This window comes from Dasypus novemcinctus, chromosome 14, assembly GCF_030445035.2.
Source record: "Dasypus novemcinctus isolate mDasNov1 chromosome 14, mDasNov1.1.hap2, whole genome shotgun sequence".
In the NCBI taxonomy this organism is placed as follows: domain Eukaryota; kingdom Metazoa; phylum Chordata; class Mammalia; order Cingulata; family Dasypodidae; genus Dasypus; species Dasypus novemcinctus.
Genome location: NC_080686.1, coordinates 47,587,382 through 47,599,896, shown reverse-complemented (window position 1 = coordinate 47,599,896; position 12,515 = coordinate 47,587,382). Strand labels below are relative to the sequence as shown.

Below are 12,515 nucleotides of genomic sequence, written 5' to 3'. Positions count from 1 at the left end.
TGTTGTAATGTTTTATTGAAAACTTATCTTGAAAAATGGGATGATAATGATAATAGCAATAATGAAGACAGTAGCTAACATTTTCTTGCTTACTTTGTGCCAGCAAACTTTGTTAAGTATTGTCCATGCATTATCTCATTTAATCCTTACACAAACAGTATGAGGTGAGTATTAATACTACAGTTTCACAGATGAGAATACTGAAGCTGAAAGAAGGTAAATAATTTGTTCAAGGCCAGTATTCAAACATATTTCTATGTAAGGATATCAGGTAAAATACAGGAAGCCCAGCTGAATTTGTAATTCAGATAAATAATGAATTTATTTTTTTAAATATAAATATGTCCCATGCAATATGTGAGACATCTTTATACTTGAAAATTATTCATTGTTTATCTGAAATGCAAATTAAACTAGGTGTCCTGTGTTTTCATTTGCTAAATTTGGCAACCCTACTTCTAGCTCTAAAAATATTTGCATCAGATCACTAGGTTGCATGCAAATTCTCTTTTATGTACAGGTAGTTCCCAATTTACTTACATGAAATTTATGGGATATAACTTACATGAAATTTATGGGCTATATGTCAAACATTTAGCAGAACATCAAGGCACTTATCATCTGATCTAGCAGATGTAAAGGCTCTGAAGCTGAATCAGATGGTGCAAGTTGTGCCCCTAGAGGAGAGTATGGCTGATATGGGGTGAATGGGAGAGAAGGAACCAGATCAGAGAGGTATCAGGGCGCAGGTTATGCAGGGCTTTGTAGATCCCTGTGAGGATTTACCTTTCCACTCTGAGTGAGGTAGACAGCTATTGGAGGATTTTAAGCAGAAGACTGACATGGTTTGGCTTAAGTTTTAAGACCAAACTGGCTGATGAGTGGAGCACTGTCTGCAGGAGAGTTAGGACAGACTCACAGAGGGTTATTGCTAAGATCCGGGCAGTAGCTCAAGCGGCTGCTCCTGATGAAGGGCTCTGTGGGTTTCAGGCCTCAAACAGTGTTGCTCTGGGGTCTGGGTGACAACTTCCAACATGGAGCTGGGGGAGGGAAAACCTTTTCCTAGCTTTGACGGGGAAACCCCAAACTTGGTACCATGCCAGTCCTCACAGCAATCCTAGGTCACGCACTTATTATTATCAACCCCATTTTATCAATGGAAAAATTAAAATTGAGGCCAGTGATGAAAAAGCTTATACAAAGTCATGGAGGTCTGAACTTGCCTCTGTCAGACTGAAGACACAGGTCATGTTTTTAAACAATTAAGCTATACAGCTGCAGGAAAAATATTCTGCCCCAGTAGGCTATGCAGACTCCTTTAATGAAATTAAAAATGACCGAAGCCAAGAGAAATGCCAATTGGGAAGCGGATGTCACTTAAACAGTTGGGTGCCTGCCTACCATATGGCAGGTTTGGTTCCCAGTGCCTCCTAAAAAGAAGACAGGCACACAATGAGCAGACAGTGAGTGCAAAACAATGAGGGAGAGAGAAATAACTAAATAAAATAAATCTTAAAAAACAAAAAGGAAAACAAACAAAAAGAAATGTCAAGAGTAGGAAGCCTAAAGAACAAGTCTGCTATGCAGACCACTTATTACAGAGGGGTCAGAGCTCCTGAAGATGTGAGACTCCAGGATAGAAAGCGAGGAGCAGATGTGCCCACCTATCATTCTCTTTACTTTCTTTCACCGAAGGCTTTAGACATATCCCATTTCTGTGGCCTGCTGAGAAGAGTTGGCCAATTAGCTTTGCATGGCCCTGGTCACGCTAGCCTCAACAGCAGGTCCCACAGTCCAGGGCACCTGCACTATTGTTGTTTAACTATCGCTAACCCGATTCCAATTTATGAAGCTGCTTTCTTCATGTCCTCAACATCCATTGTCAGAGGCATAGGAAGACAGCATGTGGTGGACTGACAGAGTTCAAGATGAAGGGGTTTGGACAGGCCCAAATCAGATGGGTTACTTTAACCACTTTCTTGCTTCCTTGTGATTTATACCTCTACCCAATTCAGTTGGCACCTACTTTGGGGAAAGTATTGCACAAGTTCTCGTTGGTCTTCTAGCTAGCAATCAGTCTGAAGAATGATAATAAAATGATACAGAAGCAAGGTTGATAATGGAAAGCGTCTAGTTGAAGAATTTCATTAGGAACAGAACAGAAAGTTTCAAAAAGAAGGAGACATTTTCAATCTTGTTCATAAAGAAAAACTGAGAATATTGATCAGAGTGCTCTGTGTATTCCAGTTTATCAATGGTGGATCAAAATGATTTCTTTGACTTCTCTTCAATGGCAGGATTGGATTTGTGGTTTAGACTGTCCTTATGGGCATAGCAATTCAATAGCCTGTAAACCCCAGTGATTTATTGCTTAGTTGAATGTTTTGTTAAATGCTGAAAGATGTACAACAAGCCCTCAGCTTGCATGCCAAAGTACTACACAATTCAGCTAGGTATTGTACTGCAGATTCTGGGCTAAGTTTGCCTGACTTGATTGCGTGTAGTCAGCAAACACAAAAGTAATTACAACTACAATTCAAATAAGCTCAAATTATCCTTAATCTATTTAAATGTTTTCCTTATCTATAGTTTCCCTTGGGAATGAATGGTTTATTTAGCTCTGTGGTTTCATACCTCAGCCTCCTAAACCTACAGATGCCTGAGCATTTTTCCCAGAAAATATATCAGGTCAGAGTGGGTCCCAATAATCTGCAGTTTTAGCAAGTTCCCAGGTATTTGGATGCATGTTGGACAAGCACTTCACTTTGGAAAACACTGACCTAGCATTTTTCAGTTTCCCTAACACATCCAACAGTGTTGTAATTCTTGGAAAGAATGCAGGTGTCCTCTTTTCTCCTGCACCCTGGGAAGAGTTCATCTGCCTTTTTGAATTAGCAGAATACTAAGTTAGCACTTTTCTATACTCATTTATTATGGCATAGAATACTTTTTATTTGGATGATATTTTATATAAAAGGGGAATACAAGTTTAGTGAATGTGAGTAAAAGTTTATTCAAAAGAGCTTAAAAGATAAATGTCTTTTGAAATTTCTAAGTGTTTTTAAAAAATATCTTATCAATTATCTATAGATCATCTGTCTAGTTATCATTTTATGGAATACTTAATGAATTTGGATTTTAAATATATTTTTCATAAAATGATTTGGGAACAACAAAGGATGATTCAAACATCCCTTTATTGACTTTAGCACAAGCTGATTTTTATAGTCTGCGTACTTTGAGATAAAATTTCAATCCCACTTCTGCCAGGAAACTTTATTGACCATCCCAGCTGTGTGATTTCCCATCTGTAAACTCTATCTCTTATATAGTTGTTTTGTATTTTGCTTTGTATTTTTATGTGTGTCATTGCTTTGCATTTTTAACTGTGTCATTTATCTCCAGTTAATTCATATCCTTCCTGAAGGCAGACATACGATTTTCCTTTTTACCACAGAACACATCTCAATGCCCTTCACTCAGTGGTCTATCAATGATATTTTCTAATTTATTCAGAATCATGAGAATGGCAGTGGTTTGAAAGTATATGCATCAATATATAGAGCTCAATTTTGAACCAAATTCAAGTGTTGTTTTCTATGTACTACTGAAATGTTTAAGTATTGATTATTTTAGAATTACACAAGTTTAGCCTTTTCTGATTTCTCATGAAATTATCTAGTCTTGTGAGTATTATTTTATATGTGAGGGTATCAATTATCTACCTATAAGACACCAAAATGAGAGAAGGAACCAATTTCTTAAAAATTTAATTTCATAGATAAGGCAATCATTTTAGGTATCACTGCAACATTTGTTGCACCTGGCTTACACAGAGTAAGCACTCAAAGGTTAACTGAATGAATTGCTTCATGAAAATCAATTTAATAACTGGATGTTTAGAACTAGATGATACATGTATAGCCTATGCTCATGTCTTCAGCTTCTCACATGTTCTACCAGGTCTCCACTACTAAAGATGCACTGCAATCTCATAATGCTGGGTACCCTTCGATTCATATCCAATTTTTTCCCTGATTATTCTTTCAGGAGCTTTCAGGATTTTTCTTGATCAGCCAATTGGGCATATAGAAGCTAGATCTTCTTTTTTCACTCCTACTGCATGAGTTAAAAACCTAATTATATTGTATTATTGCTGTTCAAATCTATAACGCCCTTCATAATTATAAAAATAGAAGGTTTGGACTTTTAGTTTTCTTTTTTGGCAACCAAGGATGATTTGGTTCATGTGGTCTGGGAAAGGAAAAAAGATCAGGGAATTTTCTCTTGGCCATCAGTAGGAGGGGCCCCTTAGTCTCTATTTAGAGTGTAAGGACAAAGTATTAAACTCATTCTCATTTATTGTTCTCTAATTCTTGGAAAGTAATGAGATAGTAGAAATAGGATTTAATTCTTCATCTCCTTAAAACCCCAATTATAATTTAACAGCTGAGGGAGAAAACCTGAGTACTTCCAGGCAACAATAGTTCAAATAGTTACTTCTATATGTTTAGGGCATAAACTGGACACCATGGTTTGGATTTTATTGCCTTGGCTGGATGATCAGCCCTTGCTTCTTTAGGCAGGGGCCTCCTGGGACACACATTTCATCCAGAGGGAGAGACAAACAACTATTTCAGAAGTTTCTGATCTTCCCTTCCTATTTTGCAAATAAGAAAGTTGAGACTCAGAGAAGTTGTTTAAGGGTATTTAGTTGTATAGTGATAGATCTGTTTCTAAAATTGGCCAAGGTATCTCTTTCATGGCAGGTTTTTTGGTAACTGCCCTACCCTCTGACTTGCCATCTGATCCTCAGAGTGTCTTCATCCCCAGGATAGGTGATCCATCCTGCACCCAAGTCTCACAGGTGCTTGCATTGGTTATCTGTGGTGACTTTTGCACTGATCACAACTCCATTACCCTGTTCTATGAGCCTCTCATCACCTGTAATTGTTACACTTCTAAAATAGCTTAGTCTCTAAATACGCCCTCCATTTTTCATTTATTTCCTTAGTCCTTCTTTCTCCGGCCCTCAACTGCAAAGACTCTGAATTGCTTTCATGCTTCTACTTTCTCATTCTCAGTTCTTGTCTGTGTTCCCTTCCTTCCCTGCTCAGGTTAGATTCCACGAACCATCCAGTCAGCCGCTCTTTTTTATTAGTAGACTCAACTCCCTTTATTTATTTTCTTTCTTTGCACGTATCTGGCAACCATTCCACTCTGAACCAGCAACCTGTTTGCTTTCTCTATGCTTGCACTAGGGCTGACAAAGCCAGTAGAGAAAATCCCACAGCTGGGCAGATTGATGCCTCCATAATAATATTTCTCAAAGCATGGTCCCAAGATGAGCAGTATCAGAATGACTTGGGAACCTATTAGAAATGCAAATTCCTGGACCCTACTCATATCTACTGAATCAAAAACTCTCAGAATGGGACACAGCAATCTGTTTTAACCTACCTCAGAATTCTGTTGTATACTAATGTTTACTAATAACCTCAATTGGCTATTAACACTTACTGTCACTCTTTATATGTTTTCAAAATTAGTCATCTTTTATGGTTTTCTTTATTATCTTCTTCAAATGTCCTTAAATCTCCTCAAAGCTGTGATTCTGCCCATCCCTCCTCACTCTCCAGAAGAGCTCTCTCATTTTCAAAGTTGTACTTGAACTCCCTCAAACTCCTGCCTCCAAATCCTCAGATTTACTACATTCCATTGTAGTGGAAGAGCATTCCTCATCTCTAAGGCAAATCCGTATACCTGTGCTCTATATCCCTTTCCCTCCAGCATCTGAAATTGTTCATTTGTCTTCACCAAGTTCTCTGTCTCTGGCATTCTCCATAAAACTTCATCACAATTTATATTCACATGCTTGGGGTATTTTAATTCTAAGTGTGGTGAAAAGTGTTGTAGGATTTTAAGCATGGGAATGGCATTATTTGTTGGATAGTTTAAGAATATTATCACACTTCTTGTGGGCAGAATGGATTGCAAGAGGTAAAGAGCTGAAGCAAGGAGGCCAATATAAAGGTTAATGAATAGTTTCATGAGAGAGGATGGTGTTTTAGGCCAGGGTAATTATGAAGATGTAATGAGCTTTGGGTTTGATTTAGAGGTAAAATTTATGAGGGAAATGAAAAATAAAAAATAACTCTAGGGTTTTGTTTTTGTTTTAGTAACTATGTGCATGGCGATGCTGTTTACCAGAATGAGGAAGAGTGGGGACGGAAAGAGGCAACTGGGAATGGGAAAATACCAAGAATGTTTCTAGAATGACAGGAGAGGGTGGCTTGGATACTGTGAAGAAATGAAGATCATCAGTAAGGATAACTGAAAGGGTAAATGCAAAATTAATTATACTGACTCCTCAATATACAACTCTCCTCTTTAATTCATACAAGAACCAGAATACAGTTGAACAAGAATACTAAATATTTTCTAATAACAGACATGCAAAAATATAAAGTGATAAAGTGGGACAAAAACAACATAAAGAGAGAGAACAGGGATATTGGAGCAGAGAACATATATGCTGTTGAAGCTAAGCTAGTATCTTTCAAATTAGTAGGTTATAGATTTAGGTTGTATAAGAGAAGCCTGAGGATAACCATAAGAAGTATTTAAAAAATATACAGAAACAAAAATGAGAAAGAGATCAGATACATCACAAAAGATAAATTATACAGAAAAGGAGGTTGCATAAAAGGAAAAGAGACCAAAAAGGACACGATATATAAAAACCAAGGTACAAATGGCTGAAGTAAGTACTGCCTTTACAATAATAACATTGAATGTTAATGGATTGAACTCCCCAATCAAAATACACCGACTGGCAGAATGGATAAAAAAGCATGATACAACTCTATGTTGTTTACTAGAAACTCACCATAGACCCAAAGACACAAATAATTTGAAAGTGAAAGATGGAAAAATATATTTCAAGCAAAGAGTGACCAAAACAGAGCTGGGGTAGTTATATTAATACCAGACAAAACAGACTTTAAATAAAAATCTGTTATAAGAGACTAGAAAGATATTATGTATTAATAAAAGGGACAATCCGCCCAGAAGAAATAACAATCATAAATATTTATGCACTTTACCATGGTGCCCCAAAACACATGAGGCAAACACTGGCAAAACTGAAAGGAGAAAAAGATTGTGCTACCATAATAATTGGAGACTTCAATACATCACTCTTATTAATAGAAAGAATATCTAAATGGATCAATAAGGAAACAGAGAACTTGAATAATATGATAAATGAACCAGACATTTAGAAGAGAACTGGAAAAACCATAAATACGTAGAAGCTAAATAAAATAATCAGTGGATCAATGAAGAAATTGCAAGGGAAATCAGTAAATATCTTGAGGTGAATGAAAATGAGCACAGCACATCAAAACTTAAGTAATATAGCAAAGGGAGTGCAGAGAGGGAAATTTATAGCCCTAAATGCTTACGTTAAAAAAGAAGAGAGAGGGAAACAGATGCGGTTCAACCAATTGGGCTCCCATCTACCATATGGGAGGTCCAGGGTTCGAAGCCCAGGGCCTCCTGGTGAGGGCAAGCTCGCCCACGTGGCAAGCTGGCCCAAGCGGAGTGCCAGCCCACGTGGGAATGTTGCTCTGCACAGGAGAGCAGCCCTGTGTGGGAATGCCGCCCAGCACAGGAAAGCCGCCCTGTGCAGGAGTGCCAACTGACACGGAGAGTTGGTGCAGCAAGATGACACAACAAGAGACACAGAGGAGAAAAAATAAGAAGATGTAGCAGGACAGGGAGTTGAAGTGATACAAGAGAGTAATCACCTCTCTCCCACTCCAGAAGGTCCCAGGATCAGTTCCTGGAGCCAGCGAATCAGAATACAAGCAGACACAGAGAGTAGACAATGGGGAGAATGGTGGGGGTGGGGGTGGGGAGAAATAAATAAAAATAAATCTTAAAAAAAAAAAGAGCTAAAATCAAAGACCTAACTGCACACCTGGAGGAATTACAAAAAACATAGCAATCTAACCACAAAACAAGCAGAAGGAAAGAAATAACAAAGATTAGAATAGAAATACAAGAAATTGAGAATTAAAAAACAACAGAGAGGATTAACAAAACCAAATGTTGATTCTTTGAATATATCAATAAAATTGACAGACCCTTAGCTAGAATGACCAAGAAAAACAAATGATCCAAATAAATATGATCAGAATTGAGAGGGGAGGGACATTACTATTGACCCTTCAGAAATATAAAGGATCATTACAAGATACTATGAATAGCTGTATGCCAACAAATTGACAATCTAGATGAAATGGACAAATTCTAGAAACACAAGAACAACTTATACTGACTCTAGAAGAAATAGAAGACTTCAACAGACCATTTCTAAGCAATGAGATTGAATCAGTTATCAAAAACCTCCCAATAAAGTAAAGCTGGCTTTTCTTTGTTTGCTTAACAATTAGACAGGTGAAATAGACTCAGACCTGTGGCCAATTGATTTTGACAAGACTGCCAAGTCCACTCAATTGGAAAAGAACAGTCTTTTCAACAAATGATGAGGGGAGAACTGGATAACCACATGTAAAAGAATTCAAGACAACCCTATCATATACCATCAACAAAAATTAACTCAAAATGGATCAAAGACCTAAATGTAAGAGTCAGGACTATAAAACTCCTAGGAGAAATGTAGGGAAGCATCTTCAGGATCTTCTGTTAAGCCATGATTGTCAGATTTTATATCCACAGCACAAGCAACAGAAGAAAAAATAGATAGATGAGACCTCCTCAAAATAAAATTTGTTCATCAAAGGACTTTGTTAAGATAGTGAAAAGACAACCTACTCACTGGGAGAAAATATTTGGAAACCACATATCTGAGCAGGGTTTAATATACAGAGTAAACGAAGAAATCCTACAACTCAACAACAAAAAGACAACCCAATTATAAAAATGGACAAAATACCTGAATAGAAATTTCTTTGAAGAGGCTATACAAATGGCTAAAAATCACATGAAAAGATGCTCAACATCCCTAGCTATCAGGGAAATTCAAATTAAAACCACAATGAGATATCATTGCACATCTAGTATAATGGCCACTATTAAATAAACAGAAAACTACAAGTATTGGAGAGGATATGGAGACTTAGGAACACTCATTCATTGCTGGTGGTAATGTAAAATGGTGAAGCCACTGTGGAAGACAGTTTGGCAGTTCCTCAGGACGCTAAGCATAGAAATATCATCTGACCAGGCAATCCCACTAATAGGTATACACCCATAGGAACTGAGAGCAGGGACTCAAACAGATATTTGTATACTGACGTTCATAGTGGCGTTATTCACAATTGCCAAAAGATGGAAGCAACTTAGGTTTCCACCAACTGATGAACAGATAAATAAAATATGGTATATACATACAATGGAGTATTACTCAGCTGTAAAAAGAATGAAATTCTAATGCATGCAAGAACGTGGATGAACTTTGAGGACATTATGCCGAATGAAATATGCCAGGCACAAAAGGACAAATACTGTATCACCTTACTGATATGAACTAATTAAAATAAGCAAACTCACAGAGTTAGAATCTAGAATATAGGTTACCAGAGGACAAATGGGGGCAGATGCTTAATTTGTACAGAATTTCTATTTAGGTTGACAGGAAATGTTTGGAAATGGATGGTGCTGATGGTAGCACATTACTATGAGTGTAACAGTGCTGTATTATGTATGTGAATGTGGTTGAAAGGGGAAGTTTTGGGCTGTGTATGTTACTAGAATGCAAGTTAGAAGATAAAAAGTGGCACTGTATAACACAGTGAACCTTGTTATGGATGATGGACTGAGGTTAACAGTACAAGTATAATAATGTTCTTTCATGGATTATAACAAATGTATGCTGTTACCAAATTTTGTCTAGGTTCTTGACTAAACTACAAGAAATGAATTTCAAGAGCAAGCCACGTTGATTAGGCGAGTAATTTATTAAAATAGGGAGGAAAGAGAAATGGGAGAAAATAATAGATCATGAGTTCCAGAGAGAGGAAGAGGCTGAAAAGTGATAAGAGTGGGCCAATTTACAGATTACAATTCCCTATTACAGATTATATTAAAAACTCCCCAGGTTTACTTGTGTATTGATCTAGGCGCGGGCGAAGAAGGCCAGAATAGGGCATGAACAGGTGCCAGACAGGCACTGCACAGGCACTGGGACAGGCCCCGGGACAGGGCTAAGGCAAGAAAGCAAAAGGCCTTCACGCTTGCTTTTTAAACCATTAGATATTCCATACCTTTGCTAATGGCATGGGAAGAGTTCCAGCTGCTTGCTGTTTTGATTGATTACACCACCCTTCAGTCTCCTGGGAGGGCCCAATGATAAGGCCGCTGGAGAATATCCAGGGCTTCTCCTGGCTTCCGGAGAGAATCTTGTTCCGAATGGGAGAATCTTGTGAAAGTCTTCCAGCAGCCATTTTGGGGGTACTGAAGAACACGTGTTAATGGCAGCAGTTTTTCTGCCAGGTTCTAGATCCATCTATTGATTCCCTGTCTAGCCTGCTTCATACGCCACTAATACAAGATGTTAATAGGGTGGTAGATGGAAATAAAAATATGCCTAATGTAAACTATGGACTATAGTTAATAGTACTATCTTAATATTCTTTCATCAATTGTAACAAATGTACCACACCAATGAGAAGTGTCAAACATAGGGGAGTATATGGAAACACTATATTCTTTTACATTACTTTTCTGTAAACCTATAACTTCTCTAATTAGAAATAATTTAAATATTATTCTAAGTGAAAGAAACCAGACACAAAGTACACATATTGTATGATTCCATTTTTATGAAATGTAAATATAAGTAAATCCGTAGAAACAAATAGATAAGAGGTTATAGAAGCCTGGACAAGGACAGAGGGATTGAGAGGTGACTGCTAAAGCATAGGGTTTTTTCTTTTTGAAGTAATAAAAATGGTTTAAAATTGACTGCAGTGATGAATGCACAACTCTATGAAAATGCTAAAAGCCAATGATTAATGATTATATATTTCAGGTGATTTTATGATCTGTGAAGCTATCTCAATAAAACTGCTTTCTTTCTTTTTCTTCTTAAGCAAAGAATGTTTCTAGCCATGTTAAATTTAATTGTTTATTGGAAATAAGCTGCTGAATAGTTGAATCTAGAGTTCCAGGAAGAGGTTAGAAATAGAAATATAGGTTTTGGAATCTTTAACCTATAGACAATATTTAAAGCTATGACATTAAATGAGGTAATCTTGGGAAAGTGTGTAGCCCCAGGGTACTCCAATATTTAAAGTGAGCCTATGGAAGGAAAGTTTTTTAGCACAGGAAACTGAGAAAGAACATTTGGTAAAGTGGGTAGATTTCTCAGAAAGGAGAGGTCAGCTATTTAAAATTCTTCTGAGAAGTCACTTAACATAAGAACAGAGATGTAGCCTTTGGAAATCTCAACTCAAAGCCTTTGGAGACCTCACTAGAGCAGTCAAGATGGAGTGATGAGAACAGCAATCTGAAGAGAGACAACAACAGCATGTTGTTGAATTGAAGTCCTGCCCAAGCTGAGGAATTTGTTAATCTCTCCATTCTGTCCCTGCTCTATAGATTCCTGAAATCAATACAATTCTTAAAACCAGATACTGAAATCCTTGTAACTGATGTAGACTTTTGTAGGCATAGAGGTGGTAGTTAAAGGCTGGTCTTTGAAAGGTTTAAATGAAGGTGCCACGGAATTTAAATATGGTGGGATGTAGTTACTCATTGTAGTTAATGTAGAATTCCATAAAAGTAAGCTTTCTTTGAAACTATTGATATCATGTTAAAATGTAAATATAGTCCCCCCCCCCCCCCAACCACCACAGCAAATTTAGGTGTAACAATAGGTATTATAATAAATCTGAACCTGAATAAACTGGGGGAAAAGTCAAATTTAATATAACCGATTCATACATTTTTGTGAGTTGGCATTACCCACACACCATTTCCATTAGTAAAACTCTTAAAGATAGTGTATTTAATTTCATGGTTGACAAAATATGAGAATAATATCCCTAGAAACATATATTTACCAAATCCCTAGTGTGGTTATGCAAGAAAGGTTGCCTAGACATGAACAGTAAAATGATTTACCATGTTGGGAAAATAAAATACATAGGAATCAGATCTCAGCTAAATTCACAAATCTTAAAAGCTGAAATTAAACAACATAGGCATTGAAAGGGGTAACCTGACCTCACGTCAAAGGGTCGTCCTAGTGAGCAGAGTGCAGAAAAGGCTGTTGTCCATACAATCAGTATATACAATTACCATCAGCGAGCAGAACTATCAAATAAGAGGGATTGTATCTTCCAGTAAATGGTCATTTGTTACTGGGATGCTCAATTCATTTCTAATTGTGCAAATGCAGTATTCCTTTCATTTGGGAAAGAGAATCTTTCACTTGGTTCTTTAGTCACACCTAATCTCATATATAGTCTTTCTGTTGCCCATTC

General features: G+C 37.2%; 1 protein-coding gene across 5 annotated transcripts in view; it reads right to left on the bottom strand.

Annotated features, from left to right (window-relative positions):
- Nucleotides 1-12,515, bottom strand: part of RALYL (RALY RNA binding protein like) — a 757,145-nt gene that overhangs the window by 26,545 nt on the left and 718,085 nt on the right. The window lies entirely within an intron of this gene.